The following is a 12,275-nucleotide window of genomic DNA, read 5'->3' as shown; positions in this document are numbered from 1 at the left end:
TTTAAAATAATATCTCAAAATGAATTCCAGCATGGTAGAGTCAAAGACAGCCAGAATGAGACATTCTTACAGCTTAAGACAACATAGGAGATTAGAGAGATCTATGATGCATGGGAGGGTGTTGACCAGAGTCCACAGGTGGTGAGACCAGACAGTAGCGATGAAAGTAGTAGCAAGGGGACTCGGCAGTTGGTCAGAAAAAATTACAGGGTACCCCTGTGCTAGTGTTGGAAAGAGGATCAAATACTGTTTGGCGGCTTCATTACCTACATTCACTTCTGAGTCACAGGTCAAAAACAGAGAGATGCATTTTTGGTCAAAAAGGAGTAGATTCCTCAAAGGTCAGTATCTCTTCTGACCCCAAAAGGATCAAGGATTTAGAAGAACAGTATCATCTCCGGAGGGCTCTTGAGGAGCACTATTGATTGAAATCCAAAGGAATCAAGGGTAATAAAGAGGGTACAGACTAAGAGGGAAGTGACCACACCTTTCCCCAAATCACATTACAATGGAAGCATTGAGAGTTTCAAATCCTTCAGAAGTGTGAAGCTGGGAAATGTCTGAAGCTCGAGATAAAGACTTTCCCCCTACCACCAGGAACAGAAGTCAACATTAAAATACAGTTCGAAATGAACAAATAGTGATCAAACAGCATAAAAAAAGAATCTGACCACAAAAATGTATTATGCTGAGAGGGAAGATCAAGACACAAACTCAGAAGAAGATAATGAAGTCAAATACCTACCAAAACAGTCTCAAAGAAAAAATTTGAATTAGACACAAGTACACAAAGAATTCTTTGAAAAAATTGACAACTATTTTCAAAATCAGAATGGTAGTAAAAAAATTAGGTAAAGAAATTTAAGCAAAGAAATTTACAAAAAAAGACAATTAACATGTAAAAGAGGCACAAAAATGTTAAAGATAACACTTAAAAAACAGAATTAGTCCAATGGAAAAATCCAAACAAAAATTCATTGATGAAAAATAACTAGGGGCAGCTAGGTGGCATAGTGGATAAAGCACCGGCCCTGGAGTCAGGAGTACCTGGGTTCAAATCCAGTCTCAGATACTTAATAATTACCTAGCTGTGTGGCCTTGGGCAAGCCCCTTAACCCCGTTTGCCTTACAAAAAACCAAAAAAAAAAAAAAACTCCTTAAAAACATAATTGGTCAAATAGAAAAGAAGTACAAAAGTTAACTGAAGAAAATAATTCCTTAAAAATTAGAATTAGTCAAGTGAAAGCTAACAACTCTGTTAAGACATCAAGCACAATAAAACTAAATCAAAAGAATGGGAAAAAAACAGAAGAAAATATGAAATAATTCATCAGAAAAAACAACTGCCCTGGAAAACAAAAGATAATATGAAGGAAGGAAAGACACAGTAATCATAACTGTAAATGGGAATGAGTAGAACTTAGTCATAAAATGAAAGTGGAGAAAAGAATGAATTAGAAACTAGAATTCAGCAATATGCTGTTTACAAACAACCTGAAATAGAAAAATACAAGCAATCAATAATTTCATTAAAGATCATGGCAACAATGAGAAAACATTTCAAAATTTATGGGATGCAGTCAAAGCAATAATTCAGGGAAATTTTATATTTCTAAATATATCAAATAAAAAAAGAATAAATGAATTGGGCATACAATTAAAATAACTAGTCAATGAATAAATTAAAAATCCCTGATTAAACACTAAAGTGAAAATCCTGAAAATTGAAGGTGAGGTTAATAAAATTAAGAGTAAATAATAATTAAACTAATAAAACTAGGAGATGATTTTATGAAAAAATAAAATAGATAAACCATTAGTTAATTTGTCTTTTTTCAATAAGGAAAAAGAAAAGATAAAAAATGAAAAGGGTAAAGGCACCACCAATGAAGATGAAATTAAAGTAATTATTAGGAGCTATTTTGTCTAATTATATGTCAATAAAAATTGACAACTCACATGAAATTGATGAATATTTACCCAAAACATTTAAAGAACAATTAATTTTAATATTATATGAACTATTTTTAAAATTAGGTAAAGAATCTGTTCTATCAGTTTCCTCCTATGACACAAATATGATTTTGATGGCTACTCCAGGGAGAGCAAAAACAGAGAAGGAAAGCTATAGATCACTTTCCCTAATGAATATTGAGGCAAAGTTTTTAACATGGAAATCACAGTAATATATTACGAAAATCATTCATTAGGACCTGGTGAGATTTATATCAGGGAGGCAGAGCTAGTTCAATGATTGGAACAATATAAGCACAACTGACCATATTAATAATAAACCAACAAAAATTATATGACCATATCAATAGATGCAGGGGAAAAACTTCTGGCAAAAATATAATATCCATTCCTATCAAAAACATTCTTATCTAAACTAACCAATTTTTTCATAAATTAATTTACTTATTCAGTGCCATGACAATCAAATTGCCAAGGACTTATTTTACAGAACTAGGAAAAAATAACAAAATTCCTCTGGAAGGACCAAAGGACAAGAGAAGCAATGGGAAAAGTTGTGAAGGAAAGAGTATTGTCTTACTAAGCAGTGATCATAGAAACAATTTTGTGCTGGCTAAGAAATAGAATGGTAGATCAGTGGACTTGATGACATAAAAAATACATAGTAATAATGAGCAACTGTTAACACAGTAGACAGAGCACCTAGGCCTGGAATCAGAAAGACTCATTTTTATGAGTTCAAATCTGGCCTCCAATTCTTATTACCTATGTCTATGTGAGTCTGAGCAAAGCTCTTAACCCCTTTGCCCCAGTTTCCTCATTGGTAAACTGAGCTGAAAAAGAAAATGACCAGCCACTCCAGTATCTTTACCAAAAAAATGAGGTCATGAAGAATTGAACATAACTGAAACAACTGAACAGCAAGCATACAGTATAATAAATGATTATAGTAATTTAGTGTTTGATAAACCTAAAGATCCATATACTGCAAGCAGGAACTCAATACTTAACAAAATTTTCAGGAAAACTGGGAAGCTGATAGACAGAAATTAAGCATAGACTAAGTATATAATGTATACTAAGATGAGATCAAAAGGGTACAATCTAAACATAAAAGGTAATGTCATAAGAAAATTGGGGAGCATAAAAAAATTTACCTGTCAGATCTATGAATAAGGGAAGAGTTTATGACCAAACAAGAGATAGAGGGGATATGGAAGAAAAAAGGTTTTCCACAAACAAAACCAGTGCAATCAAAATTAAAAGGAAAACAGGAAACAACAATTTTTACCGAAATTTTTTTCTAATAAAAGTATCACTTCTCAAATATATAAAGAACTAAGCCAAATTTATAAAAATAAGAGCCATTCCCCAACTGATAAATAGTCAAAGGGAGTTTTCAGGAAAAAAAAATCAAAGTTATCAATAATCACCCTAAAATGCTATGTCACCATTGATTAGAGAAATTCTAATTTTAAAAATACTGAAATATTATCCCACCACTATCAAACTAAGATAATATTTTGAAATAAAGTATGTATTATTATATTCATACTAACATTATTCTCCTTCCCATTATTCTCCATCCCACTTCTATCATATTGGCTAAAATAATATTTTGGAATAAAATATGGATTATTATATTCATACTGACGTTATTCCCCATACCACAGCAATATCAATATTATTTTCTAGAAGATATATAAGAAATAGACTGTTCAGCTCTGAAGTTTACCAAAATTCAGTGTGAGATAGAAATTTGACTGAAACTCCCATTCAGTGAATATACTACTCATAGTGCAGGCATGAACCAAAGATCGTATATCAAAATAATTACTTAAAGCATAATAGCAAAATAAATTAGCAGAAAGTATATAAAAGGAATATATACAATTTCTCACAGTTTATCCAATGGTAAATAAGGAAGTAAATTCTCAGAAATTTTATGTTCTGAGAAAGAATATTAGCTTAAATTAGCACCTGCCTAAAAAACTCCCCTGCCTGGATCCCCATAACTTGGTCTTCAGATGTTCTCAGTGGCAAACCTCACTTCCTTTAGCTTCTTGGCATGGTCCTAGCATTCCTTTCCTGACATTATGTCCTTTTCCAGTGCCTCCTCCACCTTCAAAGTTATTACTCTATTTCTCCAGTGGATTGTCATTGATCTCCACCCTAATGTTGCCTCTAATTCCTGCTACAGTCACTAATACTACTATTGTTTCCTTTTTTGGGGGAGGTGTGGTAAGGAGGGATGAGGTGGATATTATTGTTCATATAAAGTAAGAATTCCAACATCCTTCAAGTCTAGTAAACACATTTATTTAGTCTTCTCTATCATTTATTTCACTGCTCCATCGTTAATGGAAAAAGGACAGGTCAGGGTGACTGTAAGAATTGTCATTATAAATGAGAGAATATTTGTAAAATAAAAAAGCCCTTTGTCAGGCACATAATAAATATTTAAGAAATATGGAAGGTTTCCAATTTAAGATTATAAATATACAGCAAGAAGGTGCCTTAGAGGCATTTAGTACTTATATTACAAAGAAGAAACTTGATTCTCAGAGAGGAAAATACTTTGGCCACTATCAGTTGGGTAGAAAGTAAAAGAGTCAAGATTTGAACCCAGGACCTCTGATTCTGAACCAAGGAAAGACCACATGGCTTTACTGAAGATACCCAAAAGATCACCAAAGAGAAGATGGGAGCAACAAGGAAAGGGTAATTTGCTTGCTTGTTGACCCTGATTCTCAAGTTAGGATGGGTGAATTTCTTTCAACTCTTCTCTGATTTAAGATTCAGACCATTTGCCTCCTGCAGTCAGCAATTCTTAATGAATCTTTTGAGGCTTGGGATAAAGAGGCCCAACTCTTTTCATTTGTCTTTCAAATAGTCATCCTCCTCAATAACAAAACATAGAAAGTACCTCCAGGCTTTGATAAGCCTACAGAAAGTATTAGAAACACCAAATGGAGAAAAAAATGGCAGTATTTGCAGAATTTCCATTGTCATGTCAAAGCCAAGGCTGTGCTTACTTATATAAGGAAAACTATATCCATTTCCCATAGTTTAATCAAAATTTCTTTCCTTTTTCCAGAGTTAATGGGCCAATAGGGACCAATTTCATCACTTTTAATATTTTTCACTGTTTAGATTCAAGACACAAATGAATCAATTATATCATTGAATCTATTTGTCTTCATAGAGTCAATGAATCCTGCTAGCTATTTCTTCTGCAACTGTCATTTGTTCCTTGTACTGAAGGTCATAGACTCAACAAATGAACACCCAACCTACTACAAAAAAATAATCAAACATTTGATAAGCTTAAGAAATATGTATTTTCTATGCATAAAGCAATCATAACTCACGAAAGCATACTTATATAATGATTTACAAAAACAAAAAATTAAACTGAGGAATTTTCATTTTTAAAGAAGACTTACACCTAGTACAATGTAACTGAAGCATATTAGTGTTTAATAAAAGTAACTGCAAAAGTTCTCTTAAATACAATGATTTGTCATAAATCTTTGCCTCACTCTCAAACCCACTGCCCTCAATGACTCAATTTTAAGTAAAGTATTCACGTGGAACTTTAACTACAATATCCTTCCAATCCAACATAATCCAAGCCTAAGTCAGAAAGCATTAAATACCTATGATGTGGGGGCAGTTAGGTGGCACAGTGGATAGAGTAATCAGGAGAACTAAATCTGGTCTACAGAGCCTTTGTATTGATCTCATTGTTATATGTCTGTGAAACCTGAACAATCTACCAGCTCCAGGTTAGGAAACTGAATTGCTTCCATTTAAATTGTCTTAGGAAGATTCTGAAGGTCCTCTGGCAGGAGAACATACCAGACACTGAGGTTCTTTATCGAGCTAAACTGCCCAGCATTCCAACATTACTACAGAGTATGCAACTATGATGGACTAGACACATTGTTAGAATGCCAGATGTATGCTTGCCAAAAAAAAAACTATTTTATGGAGAACTCACACAGGGCAAGTGCTCACAAGGGGTTCAGAAGAAACAACGCCAAGACCCCCTGAGGGTCTCATTGAAGAACTTTAAAATTGATTGTACAGCTTGGGAGATACTGGCACAGGACCACTCAGCATGGCATGCCCTCATCAGAGAGGGAGACTGAGCTCTATGAGGAAGGTAAAATTGAAGCAGCACAAAAGAAATGAGACATTTGTAAGTTTAGAATACCCACCCCAGATGTTCACATGGCCTACTTGTGCCTGAACTGTGGTTGAGCATTACGAACTTGTATTGATCTGATCAACCACAGTCGGACACACTGTAATTTGTCTCAAATGTAGTGAAGTCATTTGGTCTTCTTCAGTAACAAAGGATAAGAACCAGCGAACCATCTGTGTGACCTTGGCCAAGTCACTTTACCCCCATTGTCTTGCAAAAAAATACCCATGATGTGCAATCTGGGCACTTAGGTGATACAGTGAATAGAGATCCAGAGCTGGAGTCAGGAAATCCCGAGTTCAAATTTGAACTCGGACACTTATTAAATTTTTGAACCTGAGCAACTCATTTAACACTATTTGGTATAGTTTCCTTATCTGTAAAATAGGTTCTAAAAGGAAATGGCAAATCACTCCACAGAGAAAATTTCAAAAGGGTTACAAAGAGTCAGAGAGAACTAAAAATAATGAATGAACAACAAACAACAATGTGCAAAACATTAGTACTAATACTGAAGATAAAAAGAAAAGAAAAAGGGGAAAGTAGTCTCTCCAAGAATTACATTCTTCTGGGAAAATAAAACATAATAAACAGGGGCATGTTTATAATCTGAGGAGGAGGAAGAAAAGGAAAAGCTTTCTGTAGGAGAGGACACCTGAGCCTTACCTCAAAGAATTCCAGTGACTCAAAATCAGAATAGAGAGTTCGTTCTAGACATGGAGGATAACCAATGAAAAAAGCAAAGATACAGAAATTATTCCTGCTTCTGATTCTGATTTAAAACCACAACAATCCTGCAAACAAAATGGAAATGACGAGTTTTCATTTCAGCTTTTACTTGGTACAGTCCCCAACCACAGAGGACTCCTACTTTGATGGGGGACAGGAAGATTTCTACCCATTTTCTGCATTTGAAGTTCGCTTGATTAGTTTATAGGATATTAAAAGAATAAATGTAGATACCTGCCATGCATTATCCATTGGGAGAGCCACAAGATGCATGTTGAAAGGGTAAACATGTGCTGTACAGATATTATCAGAGAAACTGAAGGAAGGCAGGCAAAGAAATGCATTATTCATGTCACCAAATCCAGTGATTAATGTCCCTCCACATCTTCACTGCTTTCCACCTGTGGACATAAAGAGATTAATTTGTTTAAGTATGTGAAGTGTGACTTCACAAGCTTTGCTAAACAATTTTAAATATCTTAACAGGCCTTACAGAGTAAAGGAGCTTGGACACTACTCATTGCACTTGTTTCACTTTGGGGGGAAAGAGAAATTTTTCTAATCACATTTTATTCTCTCATTAAAATTTCATAAACTTCATAAATACTTGTAGAATATAATGAAATACAGGATTATAACTCTCACTGACCAGAAATTACAAAATTATTTAAAGATTTTTTCCTGTTTTTAAATCAATACAGCGATCTTACCATAGTTTAGCTGTTTTTCAAAGTTTTTAAAAGAAGCCAGAGGACAAAGGTACAGGATGACGTTGTCAAGAGAACTGAGTTTTCTGCATAGCTATTAGGAATGAATGGGAGCCTCACCTGAAATTACTACAGCATTTCTCCATGAGGTTTGAGATCTGCAGCAACTCCCTACTTATCAGAAATTAAGTATTCTGGTCACTGTAATACTGTCTAATAATTATTTACATATTGAGCATTTTAATGTTTGTGTGGCACTCTCTCTTAAAGAAAAAACACGTGTGCTGGGAGAGGCTGGAGGCAGCTTATATTGGATGGCAAGAACAGAGTGTTAAAATTGCAGTGTAATTTACACCATAGAAAATAGCAAAAAATATACATCAGGGTTTGGCTTATTGTTTTGTGGATTGTCAAATTTTAAAAAAATAATGGGGACTATGCAGGTTAAAATTCAGGTTAAACTTAAAAGTATTCTGTGTAAACTTTTTTTTAATTTTCTGAAATCAGTTGCTACATATATACCAGACTAACTCTACCCTTCAGATAGGTAGTACAAATGCTATTATTTCCATTTTCTAAGTAACAGAACTGAGATTCAGATGAGTATACATGATTTATCTGTAATCACACAAAATAAGTAATTATCTAGGGGTACTCATCTTCCCCACCATCATGCCTCTTCTGTCCACCATTAGGTGGTGCAGTGGATAGAGCATCAGTCCTGGAGTCTGGAGAACCTGAATTCAAATCTAACCTCAGATACTTGACACCTCAGATACTTGTCACTTACTAACTGTGAGACCTTAGGTAAGACCCACACACATTGCAAGTAGAAAAGAAACTCTTTGAAGAAATTACTATAATAAGCACATAATAAATACTAACTCAATGATAGGCAAGTCATGTAATCCTAATTGCCTCAAAAAAATAAAAAAGCAGCCTTGCAGAACAGGACCTCCAAAAGACTCAAATTCATGTCATGTAAAACAAGAAAAATGACAATAGTAATGAAAGCTACATAGCTATGTCTGGAAGGTGATGAGGAGCTACTGAAAATTTTTTAAAGGATGGTGGTGTATTTTGGATTTAGCATTAGAGAACATTTTTTCTGAAAATTGTTTAAAGGGTTATTATGGGGAGGAGAGGTGCTGGATTTAAAGACATCCGTTAGAAGGCCATTGCAATAGTCTAAGTAATTGTACTTTTCACAAAATCAATCATTTGAAATATAGAGTCTGCTCATTTTCCATGGGGAATTACTGAATTCTCTATTGGACAATTAAATCTAACCATGGTAAGACTCCATAATGTGTTCTCTGGCTAATTACACTTTACTCCCTTTTCATAAACTCTTACATGCTTTCTATACCTAATATTCTCTCTTTTGCCTCTTGCTTTAGTACAAGCAAATTTATATCCCCATAACGAATGCTTCCTTTTCATTTTTGCCTCTTGAGATGCCAAATTCTCTTCAAGACTCAGTTAAAATGTCATTTCCTTGAAAGAGCAACCTCTAATTCCACCAATTATTAGTCCCCCCACATATCTCCAATATAATCATTTTGTATTTATTTTGCAAAAAATCTTGTATTACTTCCCTGAGAAAAATCTGTGTTCCTATATCATGACCCACACACACATTGCAAGTAGAAAGGAAACTCTTTGAAGAGATTACTATAATAAGCACATAATAAATACTTACTCAATGATAGATGATAGACTACTTTTCTGTTGTAGTCTTCCAGAATCACAGAGTAACTTAGAGAAATACTGTTTTACTGTAAGGGTTTCACTGAACTACATGCAGAATAAAAACTTGAACCAGATATTTAGTCTTTGTCCAACTTCCCCTCTAATTCAAGATCCTTACGTGACATCCCATTGTTCTCCTATCATTATAAATCAAACAGGCATTATTTCTCCCTCTCCTTTTCCCAGTTGTAATTCAAATTCTCATTCACAGATGCAGGTTGTGTTCAGATACATCCATTATGCCAGCAGTTCTTTCCTCACAGTGAGGCTGACTAAAATTTAGAGTCTAGTCAGGGTAGAGTATATTTTCCAGATTCTGGAATGCTCTAGATGCTGCCAATTTACTTCTTTTCTGAGCTTCCCACTTTCATCTCTTCCCCTTCTAAGATGTCCTTATGGGGGCAGAGCCAAGATGGCGACAAGAAGGGATCCAGTCTTAGGAGCTCTCTGATAAAATTCATCAGCCAAGGACTCTAAATTTTTGAGAGACAGAACACACAAAGGGTCCCAGTGAGGCAGTTCTCCTATTCAAGATAACCTGGAAAAGAGCAGAAAGGCTCTGCTCCCCGGAACTGGAGAGGCGACCCACCAGAGGGGTGGCCCGCCAGAGCCAAAGAACCTCAGCCTCCCGGAGGCAGCCCCAGGGCGCTGGGGGCCCACAGCTCGCAGCAGCGGGGAAGTCTCCTGGGCTGCACCCCGGGGAGCACCGGGCACAAAGTGGGGGAGCAGCAGGGGACCTCTGCCAGAGCAAGCACATGGAGCCCAGCCCTCAGGGCACACAGCCAGCAGCCTGGTCTTTCAGCAGCCCAGACCAGGAAACAGAAGCAGGTGGAGCTGGTAAGCAGGAGCCCCCAGGGCATGAGCCCATTGAGCTGAGGGAGGGGAGTGAAGAGAGACTGCAGAGCTCTGTCCTCTGCCTCTGGAACAGGACTATGGGGCTCTGACCACATTCAGATCCTGATTGCAGTCTAGGCCCACCCATAGAACAGCAGGGCCCCCCACCTCAGCCCCGTGGCAGAGGGGAGTGCTTATGGTCATTCACAGACCAGGAGGGAGGACAGAGACTCACACACTGAGACCCTTGTGGGAGTGTCCCAAAAGTTAAAGAAACACCCCAAACCAGGCCCAGGCTGGGAAAATGAGCAAGCAGAGAAACAAAAAGAAGACTATTGAGAAATATTTTGCAAATGAGCCCAAGAAGGACCAAAATACTCAGTCTGAAGATGAGGAAGCACAAGCCCCTGCATCTAAAGACTCCAAGAAAAACAGAAATTGGGCTCAGGCTATGACAGAGCTCAAAAAAGACTTTGAAAATCAACTGAGGGAGTTGGAAGAAAAACTGGGAAAAGAAAGGAGAGAGAAGCAGGAAAAACATGAAAATGAAGTCAGCAGCTTAGTCAAGGAAATCCAAAAAAATGCTAAAGAAAATAGCATGCTAAAAACCAGCTTAGGTCAAATGGATAAAACAGTTCAAAAAATTATTGAGGAGAAGAATGCTTTAAAAAGCAAAATTGGCCAGATGGAAAAAGAGATAAGAAAACTCTCTGAGGAGAACAAATCCTTCAGACAAAGAATAGAATTCAGGGAGATTGATGAATTTACCAGAAATCAGGAATCAATACTTCAAAACCAAAAAAATGAAAAATTAGAAGAAAATGTGAAATATCTCATTGAAAAAACAACTGATATGGAAAACAGACTTAGGAAAGATAATTTAAAAATTATTGGAATACCTGAAAGTCATGATCAGGAAAAGAGCCTTGACATCATTTTCAAAGAATTACTACAGGAAAATTGCCCTGATATTCTAGAAGCAGAGGGCAAAATAGAAATGGAGAGAATCCACCAATCCCCCAGAGAAAGAGATCCCAAAAAACCAACCCCTAGGAATATTATAGCCAAGTTCCAGAACTCCCAAGTCAAAGAGAAAATATTAAAAGCAGCCAGAAGGACACAGTTCAAATATCATGGAGCTGCAGTCAGGATCACACAGGACTTAGCAGCAGCTACATTGGAAGCTCGTAGGGTTTGGAATACAATATACCGGAAGGCAAGAGAGCTTAGAATGCAGCCAAGAATGAACTACCCAGCAAGGCTGAATGTCCTCTTCCAGGGGAAAAGATGGACTTTCAATGAACCAGGGGAATTTCAAATGTTCCTTTTGGAATGGCTAGAGCTGAACAGAAGGTTTGATCTTCAGATACAGGACTCAGGTGAAGCATGGAGATTGGAGGAGAGGGGGGGAAATATGAGGGACTTAATGAGGATGAACTGCATGTATTCCTGCATAGAAAAATGACACTGATAATACTCATATGAACCTTCTCAGTTAATAGAGCAGGTAGAGAGAGCTTTTATAGTTGAAGCACAGGAGAAAGCTGAATTCGAAGATAAAATATGGTGTAAAAATGGAGTCAATAGAAAAAAGGGAAATGGAATGGGAGAAAGAAAAAGGAGAGGGGGAATAGTCCAAGATATTTCACATAAGATTTTTTTTTATTACAATGAGCTATTGCAATGATATGGAAGGGGGGAGGCAAGGGGGAATGAGGGAAACTTTGCTCTCATCAGAGATGGCTAGGAGAGGAAACAGCAAATATACTCAATAGGGTATAAACATCTGGAGTAAGAAGGAGAGGGGAGTAGGGGGAAGGGGTGGGGATGTGAATAAAGGAGGAGAGGATGGACCATGGGGGGAGAGTGGCCAGATATAACACATTTTCTTTCTTACTTCTTGCAAGGGGCTGGGAATGGAAGGCCTTCCCAGGACCACAGGGCCAGGTGGATTCTGGGCCTAAGGGGTGGTATGGGGGCTCAGGGCTTCTTGGCCCCAGGACCAGGGATCTGTCTGCTGTGCCACTCAGCAACCCTACAGCAGAGTCATAGTGAAAGGAGAGAGAAAA

At 36.8% G+C, this 12,275-nt stretch overlaps 1 long non-coding RNA gene across 1 annotated transcript in view; it reads right to left on the bottom strand.

Annotated features, from left to right (window-relative positions):
* The window catches only part of LOC141493675 (uncharacterized), a 584,510-nt gene that overhangs the window by 285,106 nt on the left and 287,129 nt on the right, over positions 1 to 12,275 (bottom strand). Inside the window, exon 3 of the long non-coding RNA XR_012470279.1 lies at positions 7,148 to 7,314. This is a non-coding gene — a long non-coding RNA (uncharacterized LOC141493675). The remainder of the gene's footprint in view (positions 1 to 7,147; positions 7,315 to 12,275) is intronic.

The sequence above is a fragment of the Macrotis lagotis genome, chromosome 7 (assembly GCF_037893015.1).
Source record: "Macrotis lagotis isolate mMagLag1 chromosome 7, bilby.v1.9.chrom.fasta, whole genome shotgun sequence".
NCBI lineage: Eukaryota > Metazoa > Chordata > Mammalia > Peramelemorphia > Peramelidae > Macrotis > Macrotis lagotis.
Note: the sequence above shows the minus strand (reverse complement) of the source record. Positions and strands in the feature narration are given on the sequence as shown.